The sequence below is a fragment of the Mesoplodon densirostris genome, chromosome 6 (assembly GCF_025265405.1).
Source record: "Mesoplodon densirostris isolate mMesDen1 chromosome 6, mMesDen1 primary haplotype, whole genome shotgun sequence".
Taxonomy (NCBI): Eukaryota; Metazoa; Chordata; class Mammalia; order Artiodactyla; family Ziphiidae; genus Mesoplodon; species Mesoplodon densirostris.
This window is the reverse complement of record NC_082666.1, coordinates 136,623,637-136,649,047: the sequence shown is the minus strand read 5'-3', so window position 1 is coordinate 136,649,047 and position 25,411 is coordinate 136,623,637.

Here is a 25,411-nt window from a genome sequence, read left to right as displayed (position 1 = left end):
AACTCTCCAGGTTCAAGGGAATATTACTACAGCTATAACATGTACAGGAAACCTAGAGAATGGACACACTGTGAATACGAAAGGTTTCTAAAACTCAACGAATAGTCCCTCTCCTGGTGCTCCAGTTTGACTTTCCAACTGCCTTACTATCAATCTCCCAACTTGGAGAGACAGGCCCTTTAACCTCCTGGTTTGCACAGGTTCCCAATTTGGCAGAGGATGGAAGGGACGAGGGAGAACCCATGAGAGAGTAGCTGTTAGGCATTTGGACGGGCACATGTCCCTCTAATTTCCCGGCAGGAAGATGAATTAACCAAAGTCTCAGCCACCCACGGGGAACCAGTATAGGACATGATCCAAAATTTTGGACTTGCGTTCAGCTCACAAAAAACGAGTTGAGAAATGGAGCTCAGGGGCACAGCAATTCACAAACTGGCAGAGAGATAAAGGACAACTATCGTCCAAAAATCTGTTGAGGGAAGTCAACGAGGCGGACTTGAAAGCGAGGCAAAATAGCAGGAAACAGATTTCAAGAGGTACCTTGGAATCGCCTGTAAAGCACAGGAAGAGGGGCACAACTTGGACAATGGTGCACTTGGCCAAAAAGGGCGTATGCGTTTTCTCCTGAATATATTCAGGAGAAAACGCATACGCCCTTTTTGGCCAAGCAAGCAAGCGGGCAATGCAAATCTGCACTACAAAGAAGTATCACTTCCCACCGGTCAAAAGGGACATCCACAAAAAGTGTAAAAACCAGAAAGGCAAGACAGGCCCTGGAGAACTGGGAGCCTTGTTATGCTGATGGGCGGGATGTAAATTGCCAACTGCCTCACTGGAGGAGTGCATTGTGTTCCCTAAAACAAGTAAACAACAGAGCTACAGAGCCAAGGCCACTTCCAGTCTAGGGAATATACCTTGGGAAAACTGAAAATCAATAAGAAAGAGCCACCTCCAAATTTAGGGCTGCACTGACTACAAGAACCTCAACTTGGGTACACCTTAAATATCCCAGGAAATATAAAAATGGTTCAAAACATTGTGGTACTTACGTACGATGGAATATCCCTCAGCCATGAAATCAATGTCATAAGACCAGTAGCAGCAAAGTGAGTGGATTCAGGTACGATGATTCTAAGTGAAATAAGTCACACAGAAAAAGAAACTTATCATAAGATATCACTTATGAAGATCCTGTAAACATGGCTACACGTGAACTGAGTTAGGAAAGAGAACAGAGTCTCACATTTAGAAAACACTCTTATGCCTGCATAAAGGGGAAGGAGAGGTGGGGTGATGCATAAAACCAGAGTTTGATATAAGCACAGGGACCGTTCCAAAAACCAACTTTGGAATAGACAAGACCTACACCTTCCTCAGTGAAAGAGACTCAAAACCCCATATTTCCGGCAGAGGAATATATCTGACTAGTAAGAATCTTAAAACCTATGTATTGATATGACTCCATAAGGGAATCAAGTGTGTCTAGAGTGGCATAAACATGGCAGCGAGAATCAGCTCAAACCCACTATAAAAAGGAATTTCAAAAGCAAAACCAAAAAACAGGGAAATTCTTTACAATTCCTTCAGGGTGTCTGAGGAAACCTGGAAAGACCCTATCTACAATGACAGCTGGATGTGGCATAAGGCTGGACACTTGGGACTGAGAGGATTGGTGAGATTGGGTGAGCAAATGCAGACCCTTTCAAGCAATAATGCATGGCCCCCATTCCATGGGTCCCAACTCTCCAGGTTCAAGGGAATATTACTACAGCTATAACATGTACAGGAAACCTAGAGAATGGACACACTGTGAATACGAAAGGTTTCTAAAACTCAACGAATAGTCCCTCTCCTGGTGCTCCAGTTTGACTTTCCAACTGCCTTACTATCAATCTCCCAACTTGGACAGACAGGCCCTTTAACCTCCTGGTTTGCACAGGTTCCCAATTTGGCAGAGGATGGAAGGGACGAGGGAGAACCCATGAGAGAGTAGCTGTTAGGCATTTGGACGGGCACATGTCCCTCTAATTTCCCGGCAGGAAGATGAATTAACCAAAGTCTCAGCCACCCACGGGGAACCAGTATAGGACATGATCCAAAATTTTGGACTTGCGTTCAGCTCACAAAAAACGAGTTGAGAAATGGAGCTCAGGGGCACAGCAATTCACAAACTGGCAGAGAGATAAAGGACAACTATCGTCCAAAAATCTGTTGAGGGAAGTCAACGAGGCGGACTTGAAAGCGAGGCAAAATAGCAGGAAACAGATTTCAAGAGGTACCTTGGAATCGCCTGTAAAGCACAGGAAGAGGGGCACAACTTGGACAATGGTGCACTTGGCCAAAAAGGGCGTATGCGTTTTCTCCTGAATATATTCAGGAGAAAACGCATACGCCCTTTTTGGCCAAGCAAGCAAGCGGGCAATGCAAATCTGCACTACAAAGAAGTATCACTTCCCACCGGTCAAAAGGGACATCCACAAAAAGTGTAAAAACCAGAAAGGCAAGACAGGCCCTGGAGAACTGGGAGCCTTGTTATGCTGATGGGCGGGATGTAAATTGCCAACTGCCTCACTGGAGGAGTGCATTGTGTTCCCTAAAACAAGTAAACAACAGAGCTACAGAGCCAAGGCCACTTCCAGTCTAGGGAATATACCTTGGGAAAACTGAAAATCAATAAGAAAGAGCCACCTCCAAATTTAGGGCTGCACTGGCTACAAGAACCTCAACTTGGGTACACCTTAAATATCCCAGGAAATATAAAAATGGTTCAAAACATTGTGGTACTTACGTACGATGGAATATCCCTCAGCCATGAAATCAATGTCATAAGACCAGTAGCAGCAAAGTGAGTGGATTCAGGTACGATGATTCTAAGTGAAATAAGTCACACAGAAAAAGAAACTTATCATAAGATATCACTTATGAAGATCCTGTAAACATGGCTACACGTGAACTGAGTTAGGAAAGAGAACAGAGTCTCACATTTAGAAAACACTCTTATGCCTGCATAAAGGGGAAGGAGAGGTGGGGTGATGCATAAACCCAGAGTTTGATATAAGCACAGGGACCGTTTCAAAAACCAACTTTGGAATAGACAAGACCTACACCTTCCTCAGTGAAAGAGACTCAAAACCCCATATTTCCCACAGAGGAATATATCTGACTAGTAAGAATCTTAAAACCTATGTATTGATATGTCTCCATAAGGGAATCAAGTGTGTCTAGAGTGGCATAAACATGGCAGCGAGAATCAGCTCAAACCCACTATAAAAAGGAATTTCAAAAGCAAAACCAAAAAACAGGGAAATTCTTTACAATTCCTTCAGGGTGTCTGAGGAAACCTGGAAAGACCCTATCTACAATGACAGCTGGATGTGGCATAAGGCTGGACACTTGGGACTGAGAGGATTGGTGAGATTGGGTGAGCAAATGCAGACCCTTTCAAGCAATAATGCATGGCCCCCATTCCATGGGTCCCAACTCTCCAGGTTCAAGGGAATATTACTACAGCTATAACATGTACAGGAAACCTAGAGAATGGACACACTGTGAATACGAAAGGTTTCTAAAACTCAACGAATAGTCCCTCTCCTGGTGCTCCAGTTTGACTTTCCAACTGCCTTACTATCAATCTCCCAACTTGGACAGACAGGCTCTTTAACCTCCTGGTTTGCACAGGTTCCCAATTTGGCAGAGGATGGAAGGGACGAGGGAGAACCCATGAGAGAGTAGCTGTTAGGCATTTGGACGGGCACATGTCACTCTAATTTCCCGGCAGGAAGAAGAATTAACCAAAGTCTCAGCCACCCACGGGGAACCAGTATAGGACATGATCCAAAATTTTGGACTTGCGTTCAGCTCACAAAAAACGAGTTGAGAAATGGAGCTCAGGGGCACAGCAATTCACAAACTGGCAGAGTGATAAAGGACAACTATCGTCCAAAAATCTGTTGAGGGAAGTCAACGAGGCGGACTTGAAAGCGAGGCAAAATAGCAGGAAACAGATTTCAAGAGGTACCTTGGAATCGCCTGTAAAGCACAGGAAGAGGGGCACAACTTGGACAATGGTGCACTTGGCCAAAAAGGGCGTAAGCGTTTTCTCCTGAATATATTCAGGAGAAAACGCATACGCCCTTTTTGGCCAAGCAAGCAAGCGGGCAATGCAAATCTGCACTACAAAGAAGTATCACTTCCCACCGGTCAAAAGGGACATCCACAAAATGTGTAAAAACCAGAAAGGCAACACAGGCCCTGGAGAACAGGGAGCCTTGTTATGCTGATGGGCGGGATGTAAATTGCCAACTGCCTCACTGGAGGAGTGCATTGTGTTCCCTAAAACAAGTAAACAACAGAGCTACAGAGCCAAGGCCACTTCCAGTCTAGGGAATATACCTTGGGAAAACTGAAAATCAATAAGAAAGGGCCACCTCCAAATTTAGGGCTGCACTGACTACAAGAACCTCAACTTGGGTACACCTTAAATATCCCAGGAAATATAAAAATGGTTCAAAACATTGTGGTACTTACGTACGATGGAATATCCCTCAGCCATGAAATCAATGTCATAAGACCAGTAGCAGCAAAGTGAGTGGATTCAGGTACGATGATTCTAAGTGAAATAAGTCACACAGAAAAAGAAACTTATCATAAGATATCACTTATGAAGATCCTGTAAACATGGCTACACGTGAACTGAGTTAGGAAAGAGAACAGAGTCTCACATTTAGAAAACACTCTTATGCCTGCATAAAGGGGAAGGAGAGGTGGGGTGATGCATAAAACCAGAGTTTGATATAAGCACAGGGACCGTTCCAAAAACCAACTTTGGAATAGACAAGACCTACACCTTCCTCAGTGAAAGAGACTCAAAACCCCATATTTCCGGCAGAGGAATATATCTGACTAGTAAGAATCTTAAAACCTATGTATTGATATGACTCCATAAGGGAATCAAGTGTGTCTAGAGTGGCATAAACATGGCAGCGAGAATCAGCTCAAACCCACTATAAAAAGGAATTTCAAAAGCAAAACCAAAAAACAGGGAAATTCTTTACAATTCCTTCAGGGTGTCTGAGGAAACCTGGAAAGACCCTATCTACAATGACAGCTGGATGTGGCATAAGGCTGGACACTTGGGACTGAGAGGATTGGTGAGATTGGGTGAGCAAATGCAGACCCTTTCAAGCAATAATGCATGGCCCCCATTCCATGGGTCCCAACTCTCCAGGTTCAAGGGAATATTACTACAGCTATAACATGTACAGGAAACCTAGAGAATGGACACACTGTGAATACGAAAGGTTTCTAAAACTCAACGAATAGTCCCTCTCCTGGTGCTCCAGTTTGACTTTCCAACTGCCTTACTATCAATCTCCCAACTTGGACAGACAGGCCCTTTAACCTCCTGGTTTGCACAGGTTCCCAATTTGGCAGAGGATGGAAGGGACGAGGGAGAACCCATGAGAGAGTAGCTGTTAGGCATTTGGACGGGCACATGTCCCTCTAATTTCCCGGCAGGAAGATGAATTAACCAAAGTCTCAGCCACCCACGGGGAACCAGTATAGGACATGATCCAAAATTTTGGACTTGCGTTCAGCTCACAAAAAACGAGTTGAGAAATGGAGCTCAGGGGCACAGCAATTCACAAACTGGCAGAGTGATAAAGGACAACTATCGTCCAAAAATCTGTTGAGGGAAGTCAACGAGGCGGACTTGAAAGCGAGGCAAAATAGCAGGAAACAGATTTCAAGAGGTACCTTGGAATCGCCTGTAAAGCACAGGAAGAGGGGCACAACTTGGACAATGGTGCACTTGGCCAAAAAGGGCGTATGCGTTTTCTCCTGAATATATTCAGGAGAAAACGCATACGCCCTTTTTGGCCAAGCAAGCAAGCGGGCAATGCAAATCTGCACTACAAAGAAGTATCACTTCCCACCGGTCAAAAGGGACATCCACAAAAAGTGTAAAAACCAGAAAGGCAAGACAGGCCCTGGAGAACTGGGAGCCTTGTTATGCTGATGGGCGGGATGTAAATTGCCAACTGCCTCACTGGAGGAGTGCATTGTGTTCCCTAAAACAAGTAAACAACAGAGCTACAGAGCCAAGGCCACTTCCAGTCTAGGGAATATACCTTGGGAAAACTGAAAATCAATAAGAAAGAGCCACCTCCAAATTTAGGGCTGCACTGACTACAAGAACCTCAACTTGGGTACACCTTAAATATCCCAGGAAATATAAAAATGGTTCAAAACATTGTGGTACTTACGTACGATGGAATATCCCTCAGCCATGAAATCAATGTCATAAGACCAGTAGCAGCAAAGTGAGTGGATTCAGGTACGATGATTCTAAGTGAAATAAGTCACACAGAAAAAGAAACTTATCATAAGATATCACTTATGAAGATCCTGTAAACATGGCTACACGTGAACTGAGTTAGGAAAGAGAACAGAGTCTCACATTTAGAAAACACTCTTATGCCTGCATAAAGGGGAAGGAGAGGTGGGGTGATGCATAAAACCAGAGTTTGATATAAGCACAGGGACCGTTCCAAAAACCAACTTTGGAATAGACAAGACCTACACCTTCCTCAGTGAAAGAGACTCAAAACCCCATATTTCCGGCAGAGGAATATATCTGACTAGTAAGAATCTTAAAACCTATGTATTGATATGACTCCATAAGGGAATCAAGTGTGTCTAGAGTGGCATAAACATGGCAGCGAGAATCAGCTCAAACCCACTATAAAAAGGAATTTCAAAAGCAAAACCAAAAAACAGGGAAATTCTTTACAATTCCTTCAGGGTGTCTGAGGAAACCTGGAAAGACCCTATCTACAATGACAGCTGGATGTGGCATAAGGCTGGACACTTGGGACTGAGAGGATTGGTGAGATTGGGTGAGCAAATGCAGACCCTTTCAAGCAATAATGCATGGCCCCCATTCCATGGGTCCCAACTCTCCAGGTTCAAGGGAATATTACTACAGCTATAACATGTACAGGAAACCTAGAGAATGGACACACTGTGAATACGAAAGGTTTCTAAAACTCAACGAATAGTCCCTCTCCTGGTGCTCCAGTTTGACTTTCCAACTGCCTTACTATCAATCTCCCAACTTGGACAGACAGGCCCTTTAACCTCCTGGTTTGCACAGGTTCCCAATTTGGCAGAGGATGGAAGGGACGAGGGAGAACCCATGAGAGAGTAGCTGTTAGGCATTTGGACGGGCACATGTCCCTCTAATTTCCCGGCAGGAAGATGAATTAACCAAAGTCTCAGCCACCCACGGGGAACCAGTATAGGACATGATCCAAAATTTTGGACTTGCGTTCAGCTCACAAAAAACGAGTTGAGAAATGGAGCTCAGGGGCACAGCAATTCACAAACTGGCAGAGAGATAAAGGACAACTATCGTCCAAAAATCTGTTGAGGGAAGTCAACGAGGCGGACTTGAAAGCGAGGCAAAATAGCAGGAAACAGATTTCAAGAGGTACCTTGGAATCGCCTGTAAAGCACAGGAAGAGGGGCACAACTTGGACAATGGTGCACTTGGCCAAAAAGGGCGTATGCGTTTTCTCCTGAATATATTCAGGAGAAAACGCATACGCCCTTTTTGGCCAAGCAAGCAAGCGGGCAATGCAAATCTGCACTACAAAGAAGTATCACTTCCCACCGGTCAAAAGGGACATCCACAAAAAGTGTAAAAACCAGAAAGGCAAGACAGGCCCTGGAGAACTGGGAGCCTTGTTATGCTGATGGGCGGGATGTAAATTGCCAACTGCCTCACTGGAGGAGTGCATTGTGTTCCCTAAAACAAGTAAACAACAGAGCTACAGAGCCAAGGCCACTTCCAGTCTAGGGAATATACCTTGGGAAAACTGAAAATCAATAAGAAAGAGCCACCTCCAAATTTAGGGCTGCACTGACTACAAGAACCTCAACTTGGGTACACCTTAAATATCCCAGGAAATATAAAAATGGTTCAAAACATTGTGGTACTTACGTACGATGGAATATCCCTCAGCCATGAAATCAATGTCATAAGACCAGTAGCAGCAAAGTGAGTGGATTCAGGTACGATGATTCTAAGTGAAATAAGTCACACAGAAAAAGAAACTTATCATAAGATATCACTTATGAAGATCCTGTAAACATGGCTACACGTGAACTGAGTTAGGAAAGAGAACAGAGTCTCACATTTAGAAAACACTCTTATGCCTGCATAAAGGGGAAGGAGAGGTGGGGTGATGCATAAACCCAGAGTTTCATATAAGCACAGGGACCGTTTCAAAAACCAACTTTGGAATAGACAAGACCTACACCTTCCTCAGTGAAAGAGACTCAAAACCCCATATTTCCCACAGAGGAATATATCTGACTAGTAAGAATCTTAAAACCTATGTATTGATATGTCTCCATAAGGGAATCAAGTGTGTCTAGAGTGGCATAAACATGGCAGCGAGAATCATCTCAAACCCAGTATAAAAAGGAATTTCAAAAGCAAAACCAAAAAACAGGGAATTTCTTTACAATTCCTTCAGGGTGTCTGAGGAAACCTGGAAAGACCCTATCTACAATGACAGCTGGATGTGGCATAAGGCTGGACACTTGGGACTGAGAGGATTGGTGAGATTGGGTGAGCAAATGCAGACCCTTTCAAGCAATAATGCATGGCCCCCATTCCATGGGTCCCAACTCTCCAGGTTCAAGGGAATATTACTACAGCTATAACATGTACAGGAAACCTAGAGAATGGACACACTGTGAATACGAAAGGTTTCTAAAACTCAACGAATAGTCCCTCTCCTGGTGCTCCAGTTTGACTTTCCAACTGCCTTACTATCAATCTCCCAACTTGGACAGACAGGCCCTTTAACCTCCTGGTTTGCACAGGTTCCCAATTTGGCAGAGGATGGAAGGGACGAGGGAGAACCCATGAGAGAGTAGCTGTTAGGCATTTGGACGGGCACATGTCACTCTAATTTCCCGGCAGGAAGAAGAATTAACCAAAGTCTCAGCCACCCACGGGGAACCAGTATAGGACATGATCCAAAATTTTGGACTTGCGTTCAGCTCACAAAAAACGAGTTGAGAAATGGAGCTCAGGGGCACAGCAATTCACAAACTGGCAGAGTGATAAAGGACAACTATCGTCCAAAAATCTGTTGAGGGAAGTCAACGAGGCGGACTTGAAAGCGAGGCAAAATAGCAGGAAACAGATTTCAAGAGGTACCTTGGAATCGCCTGTAAAGCACAGGAAGAGGGGCACAACTTGGACAATGGTGCACTTGGCCAAAAAGGGCGTAAGCGTTTTCTCCTGAATATATTCAGGAGAAAACGCATACGCCCTTTTTGGCCAAGCAAGCAAGCGGGCAATGCAAATCTGCACTACAAAGAAGTATCACTTCCCACCGGTCAAAAGGGACATCCACAAAATGTGTAAAAACCAGAAAGGCAAGACAGGCCCTGGAGAACAGGGAGCCTTGTTATGCTGATGGGCGGGATGTAAATTGCCAACTGCCTCACTGGAGGAGTGCATTGTGTTCCCTAAAACAAGTAAACAACAGAGCTACAGAGCCAAGGCCACTTCCAGTCTAGGGAATATACCTTGGGAAAACTGAAAATCAATAAGAAAGGGCCACCTCCAAATTTAGGGCTGCACTGACTACAAGAACCTCAACTTGGGTACACCTTAAATATCCCAGGAAATATAAAAATGGTTCAAAACATTGTGGTACTTACGTACGATGGAATATCCCTCAGCCATGAAATCAATGTCATAAGACCAGTAGCAGCAAAGTGAGTGGATTCAGGTACGATGATTCTAAGTGAAATAAGTCACACAGAAAAAGAAACTTATCATAAGATATCACTTATGAAGATCCTGTAAACATGGCTACACGTGAACTGAGTTAGGAAAGAGAACAGAGTCTCACATTTAGAAAACACTCTTATGCCTGCATAAAGGGGAAGGAGAGGTGGGGTGATGCATAAAACCAGAGTTTGATATAAGCACAGGGACCGTTCCAAAAACCAACTTTGGAATAGACAAGACCTACACCTTCCTCAGTGAAAGAGACTCAAAACCCCATATTTCCGGCAGAGGAATATATCTGACTAGTAAGAATCTTAAAACCTATGTATTGATATGACTCCATAAGGGAATCAAGTGTGTCTAGAGTGGCATAAACATGGCAGCGAGAATCAGCTCAAACCCACTATAAAAAGGAATTTCAAAAGCAAAACCAAAAAACAGGGAAATTCTTTACAATTCCTTCAGGGTGTCTGAGGAAACCTGGAAAGACCCTATCTACAATGACAGCTGGATGTGGCATAAGGCTGGACACTTGGGACTGAGAGGATTGGTGAGATTGGGTGAGCAAATGCAGACCCTTTCAAGCAATAATGCATGGCCCCCATTCCATGGGTCCCAACTCTCCAGGTTCAAGGGAATATTACTACAGCTATAACATGTACAGGAAACCTAGAGAATGGACACACTGTGAATACGAAAGGTTTCTAAAACTCAACGAATAGTCCCTCTCCTGGTGCTCCAGTTTGACTTTCCAACTGCCTTACTATCAATCTCCCAACTTGGACAGACAGGCCCTTTAACCTCCTGGTTTGCACAGGTTCCCAATTTGGCAGAGGATGGAAGGGACGAGGGAGAACCCATGAGAGAGTAGCTGTTAGGCATTTGGACGGGCACATGTCCCTCTAATTTCCCGGCAGGAAGATGAATTAACCAAAGTCTCAGCCACCCACGGGGAACCAGTATAGGACATGATCCAAAATTTTGGACTTGCGTTCAGCTCACAAAAAACGAGTTGAGAAATGGAGCTCAGGGGCACAGCAATTCACAAACTGGCAGAGAGATAAAGGACAACTATCGTCCAAAAATCTGTTGAGGGAAGTCAACGAGGCGGACTTGAAAGCGAGGCAAAATAGCAGGAAACAGATTTCAAGAGGTACCTTGGAATCGCCTGTAAAGCACAGGAAGAGGGGCACAACTTGGACAATGGTGCACTTGGCCAAAAAGGGCGTATGCGTTTTCTCCTGAATATATTCAGGAGAAAACGCATACGCCCTTTTTGGCCAAGCAAGCAAGCGGGCAATGCAAATCTGCACTACAAAGAAGTATCACTTCCCACCGGTCAAAAGGGACATCCACAAAAAGTGTAAAAACCAGAAAGGCAAGACAGGCCCTGGAGAACTGGGAGCCTTGTTATGCTGATGGGCGGGATGTAAATTGCCAACTGCCTCACTGGAGGAGTGCATTGTGTTCCCTAAAACAAGTAAACAACAGAGCTACAGAGCCAAGGCCACTTCCAGTCTAGGGAATATACCTTGGGAAAACTGAAAATCAATAAGAAAGAGCCACCTCCAAATTTAGGGCTGCACTGACTACAAGAACCTCAACTTGGGTACACCTTAAATATCCCAGGAAATATAAAAATGGTTCAAAACATTGTGGTACTTACGTACGATGGAATATCCCTCAGCCATGAAATCAATGTCATAAGACCAGTAGCAGCAAAGTGAGTGGATTCAGGTACGATGATTCTAAGTGAAATAAGTCACACAGAAAAAGAAACTTATCATAAGATATCACTTATGAAGATCCTGTAAACATGGCTACACGTGAACTGAGTTAGGAAAGAGAACAGAGTCTCACATTTAGAAAACACTCTTATGCCTGCATAAAGGGGAAGGAGAGGTGGGGTGATGCATAAACCCAGAGTTTCATATAAGCACAGGGACCGTTTCAAAAACCAACTTTGGAATAGACAAGACCTACACCTTCCTCAGTGAAAGAGACTCAAAACCCCATATTTCCCACAGAGGAATATATCTGACTAGTAAGAATCTTAAAACCTATGTATTGATATGTCTCCATAAGGGAATCAAGTGTGTCTAGAGTGGCATAAACATGGCAGCGAGAATCATCTCAAACCCAGTATAAAAAGGAATTTCAAAAGCAAAACCAAAAAACAGGGAATTTCTTTACAATTCCTTCAGGGTGTCTGAGGAAACCTGGAAAGACCCTATCTACAATGACAGCTGGATGTGGCATAAGGCTGGACACTTGGGACTGAGAGGATTGGTGAGATTGGGTGAGCAAATGCAGACCCTTTCAAGCAATAATGCATGGCCCCCATTCCATGGGTCCCAACTCTCCAGGTTCAAGGGAATATTACTACAGCTATAACATGTACAGGAAACCTAGAGAATGGACACACTGTGAATACGAAAGGTTTCTAAAACTCAACGAATAGTCCCTCTCCTGGTGCTCCAGTTTGACTTTCCAACTGCCTTACTATCAATCTCCCAACTTGGACAGACAGGCCCTTTAACCTCCTGGTTTGCACAGGTTCCCAATTTGGCAGAGGATGGAAGGGACGAGGGAGAACCCATGAGAGAGTAGCTGTTAGGCATTTGGACGGGCACATGTCACTCTAATTTCCCGGCAGGAAGAAGAATTAACCAAAGTCTCAGCCACCCACCGGGAACCAGTATAGGACATGATCCAAAATTTTGGACTTGCGTTCAGCTCACAAAAAACGAGTTGAGAAATGGAGCTCAGGGGCACAGCAATTCACAAACTGGCAGAGTGATAAAGGACAACTATCGTCCAAAAATCTGTTGAGGGAAGTCAACGAGGCGGACTTGAAAGCGAGGCAAAATAGCAGGAAACAGATTTCAAGAGGTACCTTGGAATCGCCTGTAAAGCACAGGAAGAGGGGCACAACTTGGACAATGGTGCACTTGGCCAAAAAGGGCGTAAGCGTTTTCTCCTGAATATATTCAGGAGAAAACGCATACGCCCTTTTTGGCCAAGCAAGCAAGCGGGCAATGCAAATCTGCACTACAAAGAAGTATCACTTCCCACCGGTCAAAAGGGACATCCACAAAATGTGTAAAAACCAGAAAGGCAAGACAGGCCCTGGAGAACAGGGAGCCTTGTTATGCTGATGGGCGGGATGTAAATTGCCAACTGCCTCACTGGAGGAGTGCATTGTGTTCCCTAAAACAAGTAAACAACAGAGCTACAGAGCCAAGGCCACTTCCAGTCTAGGGAATATACCTTGGGAAAACTGAAAATCAATAAGAAAGGGCCACCTCCAAATTTAGGGCTGCACTGACTACAAGAACCTCAACTTGGGTACACCTTAAATATCCCAGGAAATATAAAAATGGTTCAAAACATTGTGGTACTTACGTACGATGGAATATCCCTCAGCCATGAAATCAATGTCATAAGACCAGTAGCAGCAAAGTGAGTGGATTCAGGTACGATGATTCTAAGTGAAATAAGTCACACAGAAAAAGAAACTTATCATAAGATATCACTTATGAAGATCCTGTAAACATGGCTACACGTGAACTGAGTTAGGAAAGAGAACAGAGTCTCACATTTAGAAAACACTCTTATGCCTGCATAAAGGGGAAGGAGAGGTGGGGTGATGCATAAAACCAGAGTTTGATATAAGCACAGGGACCGTTCCAAAAACCAACTTTGGAATAGACAAGACCTACACCTTCCTCAGTGAAAGAGACTCAAAACCCCATATTTCCGGCAGAGGAATATATCTGACTAGTAAGAATCTTAAAACCTATGTATTGATATGACTCCATAAGGGAATCAAGTGTGTCTAGAGTGGCATGAACATGGCAGCGAGAATCAGCTCAAACCCACTATAAAAAGGAATTTCAAAAGCAAAACCAAAAAACAGGGAAATTCTTTACAATTCCTTCAGGGTGTCTGAGGAAACCTGGAAAGACCCTATCTACAATGACAGCTGGATGTGGCATAAGGCTGGACACTTGGGACTGAGAGGATTGGTGAGATTGGGTGAGCAAATGCAGACCCTTTCAAGCAATAATGCATGGCCCCCATTCCATGGGTCCCAACTCTCCAGGTTCAAGGGAATATTACTACAGCTATAACATGTACAGGAAACCTAGAGAATGGACACACTGTGAATACGAAAGGTTTCTAAAACTCAACGAATAGTCCCTCTCCTGGTGCTCAAGTTTGACTTTCCAACTGCCTTACTATCAATCTCCCAACTTGGACAGACAGGCCCTTTAACCTCCTGGTTTGCACAGGTTCCCAATTTGGCAGAGGATGGAAGGGACGAGGGAGAACCCATGAGAGAGTAGCTGTTAGGCATTTGGACGGGCACATGTCCCTCTAATTTCCCGGCAGGAAGATGAATTAACCAAAGTCTCAGCCACCCACGGGGAACCAGTATAGGACATGATCCAAAATTTTGGACTTGCGTTCAGCTCACAAAAAACGAGTTGAGAAATGGAGCTCAGGGGCACAGCAATTCACAAACTGGCAGAGAGATAAAGGACAACTATCGTCCAAAAATCTGTTGAGGGAAGTCAACGAGGCGGACTTGAAAGCGAGGCAAAATAGCAGGAAACAGATTTCAAGAGGTACCTTGGAATCGCCTGTAAAGCACAGGAAGAGGGGCACAACTTGGACAATGGTGCACTTGGCCAAAAAGGGCGTATGCGTTTTCTCCTGAATATATTCAGGAGAAAACGCATACGCCCTTTTTGGCCAAGCAAGCAAGCGGGCAATGCAAATCTGCACTACAAAGAAGTATCACTTCCCACCGGTCAAAAGGGACATCCACAAAAAGTGTAAAAACCAGAAAGGCAAGACAGGCCCTGGAGAACTGGGAGCCTTGTTATGCTGATGGGCGGGATGTAAATTGCCAACTGCCTCACTGGAGGAGTGCATTGTGTTCCCTAAAACAAGTAAACAACAGAGCTACAGAGCCAAGGCCACTTCCAGTCTAGGGAATATACCTTGGGAAAACTGAAAATCAATAAGAAAGAGCCACCTCCAAATTTAGGGCTGCACTGACTACAAGAACCTCAACTTGGGTACACCTTAAATATCCCAGGAAATATAAAAATGGTTCAAAACATTGTGGTACTTACGTACGATGGAATATCCCTCAGCCATGAAATCAATGTCATAAGACCAGTAGCAGCAAAGTGAGTGGATTCAGGTACGATGATTCTAAGTGAAATAAGTCACACAGAAAAAGAAACTTATCATAAGATATCACTTATGAAGATCCTGTAAACATGGCTACACGTGAACTGAGTTAGGAAAGAGAACAGAGTCTCACATTTAGAAAACACTCTTATGCCTGCATAAAGGGGAAGGAGAGGTGGGGTGATGCATAAAACCAGAGTTTGATATAAGCACAGGGACCGTTCCAAAAACCAACTTTGGAATAGACAAGACCTACACCTTCCTTAGTGAAAGAGACTCAAAACCCCATATTTCCGGCAGAGGAATATATCTGACTAGTAAGAATCTTAAAACCTATGTATTGATATGACTCCATAAGGGAATCAAGTGTGTCTAGAGTGGCATGAACATGGCAGCGAGAATCAGCTCAAACCCACTATAAAAAGGAATTTCAAAAGCAAAACCAAAAAACAGGGAAATTCTTTACAATTCCTTCAGGGTGTCTGAGGAAACCTGGAAAGACCCTATCTACAATGACAGCTGGATGTGGCATAAGGCTGGACACTTGGGACTGAGAGGATTGGTGAGATTGGGTGAGCAAATGCAGACCCTTTCAAGCAATAATGCATGGCCCCCATTCCATGGGTCCCAACTCTCCAGGTTCAAGGGAATATTACTACAGCTATAACATGTACAGGAAACCTAGAGAATGGACACACTGTGAATACGAAAGGTTTCTAAAACTCAACGAATAGTCCCTCTCCTGGTGCTCCAGTTTGACTTTCCAACTGCCTTACTATCAATCTCCCAACTTGGACAGACAGGCCCTTTAACCTCCTGGTTTGCACAGGTTCCCAATTTGGCAGAGGATGGAAGGGACGAGGGAGAACCCATGAGAGAGTAGCTGTTAGGCATTTGGACGGGCACATGTCCCTCTAATTTCCCGGCAGGAAGATGAATTAACCAAAGTCTCAGCCACCCACGGGGAACCAGTATAGGACATGATCCAAAATTTTGGACTTGCGTTCAGCTCACAAAAAACGAGTTGAGAAATGGAGCTCAGGGGCACAGCAATTCACAAACTGGCAGAGAGATAAAGGACAACTATCGTCCAAAAATCTGTTGAGGGAAGTCAACGAGGCGGACTTGAAAGCGAGGCAAAATAGCAGGAAACAGATTTCAAGAGGTACCTTGGAATCGCCTGTAAAGCACAGGAAGAGGGGCACAACTTGGACAATGGTGCACTTGGCCAAAAAGGGCGTATGCGTTTTCTCCTGAATATATTCAGGAGAAAACGCATACGCCCTTTTTGGCCAAGCAAGCAAGCGGGCAATGCAAATCTGCACTACAAAGAAGTATCACTTCCCACCGGTCAAAAGGGACATCCACAAAAAGTGTAAAAACCAGAAAGGCAAGACAGGCCCTGGAGAACTGGGAGCCTTGTTATGCTGATGGGCGGGATGTAAATTGCCAACTGCCTCACTGGAGGAGTGCATTGTGTTCCCTAAAACAAGTAAACAACAGAGCTACAGAGCCAAGGCCACTTCCAGTCTAGGGAATATACCTTGGGAAAACTGAAAATCAATAAGAAAGAGCCACCTCCAAATTTAGGGCTGCACTGACTACAAGAACCTCAACTTGGGTACACCTTAAATATCCCAGGAAATATAAAAATGGTTCAAAACATTGTGGTACTTACGTACGATGGAATATCCCTCAGCCATGAAATCAATGTCATAAGACCAGTAGCAGCAAAGTGAGTGGATTCAGGTACGATGATTCTAAGTGAAATAAGTCACACAGAAAAAGAAACTTATCATAAGATATCACTTATGAAGATCCTGTAAACATGGCTACACGTGAACTGAGTTAGGAAAGAGAACAGAGTCTCACATTTAGAAAACACTCTTATGCCTGCATAAAGGGGAAGGAGAGGTGGGGTGATGCATAAACCCAGAGTTTGATATAAGCACAGGGACCGTTTCAAAAACCAACTTTGGAATAGACAAGACCTACACCTTCCTCAGTGAAAGAGACTCAAAACCCCATATTTCCCACAGAGGAATATATCTGACTAGTAAGAATCTTAAAACCTATGTATTGATATGTCTCCATAAGGGAATCAAGTGTGTCTAGAGTGGCATAAACATGGCAGCGAGAATCATCTCAAACCCAGTATAAAAAGGAATTTCAAAAGCAAAACCAAAAAACAGGGAAATTCTTTACAATTCCTTCAGGGTGTCTGAGGAAACCTGGAAAGACCCTATCTACAATGACAGCTGGATGTGGCATAAGGCTGGACACTTGGGACTGAGAGGATTGGTGAGATTGGGTGAGCAAATGCAGACCCTTTCAAGCAATAATGCATGGCCCCCATTCCATGGGTCCCAACTCTCCAGGTTCAAGGGAATATTACTACAGCTATAACATGTACAGGAAACCTAGAGAATGGACACACTGTGAATACGAAAGGTTTCTAAAACTCAACGAATAGTCCCTCTCCTGGTGCTCCAGTTTGACTTTCCAACTGCCTTACTATCAATCTCCCAACTTGGACAGACAGGCCCTTTAACCTCCTGGTTTGCACAGGTTCCCAATTTGGCAGAGGATGGAAGGGACGAGGGAGAACCCATGAGAGAGTAGCTGTTAGGCATTTGGACGGGCACATGTCACTCTAATTTCCCGGCAGGAAGAAGAATTAACCAAAGTCTCAGCCACCCACGGGGAACCAGTATAGGACATGATCCAAAATTTTGGACTTGCGTTCAGCTCACAAAAAACGAGTTGAGAAATGGAGCTCAGGGGCACAGCAATTCACAAACTGGCAGAGTGATAAAGGACAACTATCGTCCAAAAATCTGTTGAGGGAAGTCAACGAGGCGGACTTGAAAGCGAGGCAAAATAGCAGGAAACAGATTTCAAGAGGTACCTTGGAATCGCCTGTAAAGCACAGGAAGAGGGGCACAACTTGGACAATGGTGCACTTGGCCAAAAAGGGCGTAAGCGTTTTCTCCTGAATATATTCAGGAGAAAACGCATACGCCCTTTTTGGCCAAGCAAGCAAGCGGGCAATGCAAATCTGCACTACAAAGAAGTATCACTTCCCACCGGTCAAAAGGGACATCCACAAAATGTGTAAAAACCAGAAAGGCAAGACAGGCCCTGGAGAACAGGGAGCCTTGTTATGCTGATGGGCGGGATGTAAATTGCCAACTGCCTCACTGGAGGAGTGCATTGTGTTCCCTAAAACAAGTAAACAACAGAGCTACAGAGCCAAGGCCACTTCCAGTCTAGGGAATATACCTTGGGAAAACTGAAAATCAATAAGAAAGGGCCACCTCCAAATTTAGGGCTGCACTGACTACAAGAACCTCAACTTGGGTACACCTTAAATATCCCAGGAAATATAAAAATGGTTCAAAACATTGTGGTACTTACGTACGATGGAATATCCCTCAGCCATGAAATCAATGTCATAAGACCAGTAGCAGCAAAGTGAGTGGATTCAGGTACGATGATTCTAAGTGAAATAAGTCACACAGAAAAAGAAACTTATCATAAGATATCACTTATGAAGATCCTGTAAACATGGCTACACGTGAACTGAGTTAGGAAAGAGAACAGAGTCTCACATTTAGAAAACACTCTTATGCCTGCATAAAGGGGAAGGAGAGGTGGGGTGATGCATAAAACCAGAGTTTGATATAAGCACAGGGACCGTTCCAAAAACCAACTTTGGAATAGACAAGACCTACACCTTCCTCAGTGAAAGAGACTCAAAACCCCATATTTCCGGCAGAGGAATATATCTGACTAGTAAGAATCTTAAAACCTATGTATTGATATGACTCCATAAGGGAATCAAGTGTGTCTAGAGTGGCATAAACATGGCAGCGAGAATCAGCTCAAACCCACTATAAAAAGGAATTTCAAAAGCAAAACCAAAAAACAGGGAAATTCTTTACAATTCCTTCAGGGTGTCTGAGGAAACCTGGAAAGACCCTATCTACAATGACAGCTGGATGTGGCATAAGGCTGGACACTTGGGACTGAGAGGATTGGTGAGATTGGGTGAGCAAATGCAGACCCTTTCAAGCAATAATGCATGGCCCCCATTCCATGGGTCCCAACTCTCCAGGTTCAAGGGAATATTACTACAGCTATAACATATACAGGAAACCTAGAGAATGGACACACTGTGAATACGAAAGGTTTCTAAAACTCAACGAATAGTCCCTCTCCTGGTGCTCCAGTTTGACATTCCAACTGCCTTACTATCAATCTCCCAACTTGGACAGACAGGCCCTTTAACCTCCTGGTTTGCACAGGTTCCCAATTTGGCAGAGGATGGAAGGGACGAGGGAGAACCCATGAGAGAGTAGCTGTTAGGCATTTGGACGGGCACATGTCCCTCTAATTTCCCGGCAGGAAGATGAATTAACCAAAGTCTCAGCCACCCACGGGGAACCAGTATAGGACATGATCCAAAATTTTGGACTTGCGTTCAGCTCACAAAAAACGAGTTGAGAAATGGAGCTCAGGGGCACAGCAATTCACAAACTGGCAGAGAGATAAAGGACAACTATCGTCCAAAAATCTGTTGAGGGAAGTCAACGAGGCGGACTTGAAAGCGAGGCAAAATAGCAGGAAACAGATTTCAAGAGGTACCTTGGAATCGCCTGTAAAGCACAGGAAGAGGGGCACAACTTGGACAATGGTGCACTTGGCCAAAAAGGGCGTATGAGTTTTCTCCTGAATATATTCAGGAGAAAACGCATACGCCCTTTTTGGCCAAGCAAGCAAGCGGGCAATGCAAATCTGCACTACAAAGAAGTATCACTTCCCACCGGTCAAAAGGGACATCCACAAAAAGTGTAAAAACCAGAAAGGCAAGACAGGCCCTGGAGAACTGGGAGCCTTGTTATGCTGATGGGCGGGATGTAAATTGCCAACTGCCTCACTGGAGGAGTGCATTGTGTTCCCTAAAACAAGTAAACAACAGAGCTACAGAGCCAAGGCCACTTCCAGTCTAGGGAATATACCTTGGGAAAACTGAAAATCAATAAGAAAGAGCCACCTCCAAATTTAGGGCTGCACTGACTACAAGAACCTCAACTTGGGTACACCTTAAATATCCCAGGAAATATAAAAATGGTTCAAAACATTGTGGTACTTACGTACGATGGAATATCCCTCAGCCATGAAATCAATGTCATAAGACCAGTAGCAGCAAAGTGAGTGGATTCAGGTACGATGATTCTAAGTGAAATAAGTCACACAGAAAAAGAAACTTATCATAAGATATCACTTATGAAGATCCTGTAAACATGGCTACACGTGAACTGAGTTAGGAAAGAGAACAGAGTCTCACATTTAGAAAACACTCTTATGCCTGCAAAAAGGGGAAGGAGAGGTGGGGTGATGCATAAACCCAGAGTTTGATATAAGCACAGGGACCGTTTCAAAAACCAACTTTGGAATAGACAAGACCTACACCTTCCTCAGTGAAAGAGACTCAAAACCCCATATTTCCCACAGAGGAATATATCTGACTAGTAAGAATCTTAAAACCTATGTATTGATATGTCTCCATAAGGGAATCAAGTGTGTCTAGAGTGGCATAAACATGGCAGCGAGAATCAGCTCAAACCCAGTATAAAAAGGAATTTCAAAAGCAAAACCAAAAAACAGGGAAATTCTTTACAATTCCTTCAGGGTGTCTGAGGAAACCTGGAAAGACCCTATCTACAATGACAGCTGGATGTGGCATAAGGCTGGACACTTGGGACTGAGAGGATTGGTGAGATTGGGTGAGCAAATGCAGACCCTTTCAAGCAATAATGCATGGCCCCCATTCCATGGGTCCCAACTCTCCAGGTTCAAGGGAATATTACTACAGCTATAACATGTACAGGAAACCTAGAGAATGGACACACTGTGAATACGAAAGGTTTCTAAAACTCAACGAATAGTCCCTCTCCTGGTGCTCCAGTTTGACTTTCCAACTGCCTTACTATCAATCTCCCAACTTGGAGAGACAGGCCCTTTAACCTCCTGGTTTGCACAGGTTCCCAATTTGCCAGAGGATGGAAGGGACGAGGGAGAACCCATGAGAGAGTAGCTGCTAGGCATTTGGACGGGCACATGTCACTCTAATTTCCTGGCAGGAAGAAGAATTAACCAAAGTCTCAGCCACCCACCGGGAACCAGTATAGGACATGATCCAAAATTTTGGACTTGCGTTCAGCTCACAAAAAACGAGTTGAGAAATGGAGCTCAGGGGCACAGCAATTCACAAACTGGCAGAGTGATAAAGGACAACTATCGTCCAAAATTCTGTTGAGGGAAGTCAACGAGGCGGACTTGAAAGCGAGGCAAAATAGCAGGAAACAGATTTCAAGAGGTACCTTGGAATCGCCTGTAAAGCACAGGAAGAGGGGCACAACTTGGACAATGGTGCACTTGGCCAAAAAGGGCGTATGCGTTTTCTCCTGAATATATTCAGGAGAAAACGCATACGCCCTTTTTGGCCAAGCAAGCAAGCGGGCAATGCAAATCTGCACTACAAAGAAGTATCACTTCCCACCGGTCAAAAGGGACATCCACAAAATGTGTAAAAACCAGAAAGGCAAGACAGGCCCTGGAGAACAGGGAGCCTTGTTATGCTGATGGGCGGGATGTAAATAGCCAACTGCCTCACTGGAGGAGTGCATTGTGTTCCCTAAAACAAGTAAACAACAGAGCTACAGAGCCAAGGCCACTTCCAGTCTAGGGAATATACCTTGGGAAAACTGAAAATCAATAAGAAAGAGCCACCTCCAAATTTAGGGCTGTACTGACTACAAGAACCTAAACTTGGGTACACCTTAAATATCCCAGGAAATATAAAAATGGTTCAAAACATTGTGGTACTTACGTACGATGGAATATCCCTCAGCCATGAAATCAATGTCATAAGACCAGTAGCAGCAAAGTGAGTGGATTCAGGTACGATGATTCTAAGTGAAATAAGTCACACAGAAAAAAGAAACTTATCATAAGATATCACTTAGGAAGATCCTGTAAACATGGCTACACGTGAATTGAGTTAGGAAAGGGAACAGAGTCTCACATTTAGAAAACACTCTTATGCCTGCATAAAGGGGAAGGAGAGGTGGGGTGATGCATAAAACCAGAGTTTGATATAAGCACAGGGACCGTTTAAAAAACCAACTTTGGAATAGACAAGACCGACACCTTCCTCAGTGAAAGAGACTCAAAACCCCATATTTCCCACAGAGGAATATATCTGACTAGTAAGAATCTTAAAACCTATGTATTGATATGTCTCCATAAGGGAATCAAGTGTGTCTAGAGTGGCATAAACATGGCAGCGAGAATCAGCTCAAACCCACTATAAAAAGGAATTTCAAAAGCAAAACCAAAAAACAGGGAAATTCTTTACAATTCCTTCAGGGTGTCTGAGGAAACCTGGAAAGACCCTATCTACAATGACAGCTGGATGTGGCATAAGGCTGGACACTTGGGACTGAGAGGATTGGAGAGATTGGGTGAGCAAATGCAGACCCTTTCAAGCAATAATGCATGGCCCCCATTCCATGGGTCCCAACTCTCCAGGTTCAAGGGAATATTACTACAGCTATAACATGTACAGGAAACCTAGAGAATGGACACACTGTGAATACAAAAGGTTTCTAAAACTCAACGAATAGTCCCTCTCCTGGTGCTCCAGTTTGACTTTCCAACTGCCTTACTATCAATCTCCCAACTTGGAGAGACAGGCCCTTTAACCTCCTGGTTTGCACAGGTTCCCAATTTGGCAGAGGATGGAAGGGATGAGGGAGAACCCATGAGAGAGTAGCTGTTAGGCATTTGGACGGGCACATGTCACTCTAATTTCCCGGCAGGAAGAAGAATTAACCAAAGTCTCAGCCACCCACCGGGAACCAGTATAGGACATGATCCAAAATTTTGGACTTGCGTTCAGCTCACAAAAAACGAGTTGAGAAATGGAGCTCAGGGGCACAGCAATTCACAAACTGGCAGAGTGATAAAGGACAACTATCGTCCCAAAATCTGTTGAGGGAAGTCAACGAGGCGGACTTGAAAGTGAGGCAAAATAGCAGGAAACAGATTTCAAGAGGTACGTTGGAATCGCCTGTAAAGCACAGGAAGAGGGGCACAACTTGGACAATGGTGCACTTGGCCAAAAAGGGCGTATGCGTTTTCTCCTGAATATATTCAGGAGAAAACGCATACGCCCTTTTTGGCCAAGCAAGCAAGCGGGCAATGCAAATCTGCACTACAAAGAAGTATCATTTCCCACCGGTCAAAAGGGACATCCACAAAATGTGTAAAAACCAGAAAGGCAAGACAGGCCCTGAGGAACTGGGAGCCTTGTTATGCTGATGGGCGGGATGTAAATTGCCAACTGCCTCACTGGAGGAGTGCATTGTGTTCCCTAAAACAAGTAAACAACAGAGCTACAGAGCCAAGGCCACTTCCAGTCTAGGGAATATACCTTGGGAAAACTGAAAATCAATAAGAAAGAGCCACCTCCAAATTTAGGGCTGCACTGACTACAAGAACCTCAACTTGGGTACACCTTAAATATCCCAGGAAATATAAAAATGGTTCAAAACATTGTGGTACTTACGTACGATGGAATATCCCTCAGCCATGAAATCAATGTCATAAGACCAGTAGCAGCAAAGTGAGTGGATTCAGGTACGATGATTCTAAGTGAAATAAGTCACACAGAAAAAGAAACTTATCATAAGATATCACTTATGAAGATCCTGTAAACATGGCTACACGTGAACTGAGTTAGGAAAGAGAACAGAGTCTCACATTTAGAAAACACTCTTATGCCTGCATAAAGGGGAAGGAGAGGTGGGGTGATGCATAAAACCAGAGTTTGATATAAGCACAGGGACCGTTTCAAAAACCAACTTTGGAATAGACAAGACCTACACCTTCCTCAGTGAAAGAGACTCAAAACCCCATATTTCCCACAGAGGAATATATCTGACTAGTAAGAATCTTAAAACCTATGTATTGATGTGTCTCCATAAGGGAATCAAGTGTGTCTAGAGTGGCATAAACATGGCAGCGAGAATCAGCTCAAACCCACTATAAAAAGGAATTTCAAAAGCAAAACCAAAAAACAGGGAAATTCTTTACAATTCCTTCAGGGTGTCTGAGGAAACCTGGAAAGACCCTATCTGCAATGACAGCTGGATGTGGCATAAGGCTGGACACTTGGGACTGAGAGGATTGGTGAGATTGGGTGAGCAAATGCAGACCCTTTCAAGCAATAATGCATGGCCCCCATTCCATGGGTCCCAACTCTCCAGGTTCAAGGGAATATTACTACAGCTATAACATGTACAGGAAACCTAGAGAATGGACACACTGTGAATACGAAAGGTTTCTAAAACTCAACGAATAGTCCCTCTCCTGGTGCTCCAGTTTGACTTTCCAACTGCCTTACTATCAATCTCCCAACTTGGAGAGACAGGCCCTTTAACCTCCTGGTTTGCACAGGTTCCCAATTTGGCAGAGGATGGAAGGGACGAGGGAGAACCCATGAGAGAGTAGCTGTTAGGCATTTGGACGGGCACATGTCACTCTAATTTCCCGGCAGGAAGAAGAATTAACCAAAGTCTCAGCCACCCACCGGGAACCAGTATAGGACATGATCCAAAATTTTGGACTTGCGTTCAGCTCACAAAAAACGAGTTGAGAAATGGAGCTCAGGGGCACAGCAATTCACAAACTGGCAGAGTGATAAAGGACAACTATCGTCCAAAAATCTGTTGAGGGAAGTCAACGAGGCGGACTTGAAAGCGAGGCAAAATAGCAGGAAACAGATTTCAAGAGGTACCTTGGAATCGCCTGTAAAGCACAGGAAGAGGGGCACAACTTGGACAATGGTGCACTTGGCCAAAAAGGGCGTATGCGTTTTCTCCTGAATATATTCAGGAGAAAACGCATACGCCCTTTCTGGCCAAGCAAGCAAGCGGGCAATGGAAATCTGCACTACAAAGAAGTATCACTTCCCACCGGTCAAAAGGGACATCCACAAACTGTGTAAAAACCAGAAAGGCAAGACAGGCCCTGGAGAACTGGGAGCCTTGTTATGCTGATGGGCGGGATGTAAACTGCCAACTGCCTCACTGGAGGAGTGCATTGTGTTCCCTAAAACAAGTAAACAACAGAGCTACAGAGCCAAGGCCACTTCCAGTCTAGGGAATATACCTTGGGAAAACTGAAAATCAATAAGAAAGAGCCACCTCCCAATTTAGGGCTGCACTGACTACAAGAACCTCAACTTGGGTACACCTTAAATATCCCAGGAAATATAAAAATGGTTCAAAACATTGTGGTACTTACGTACGATGGAATATC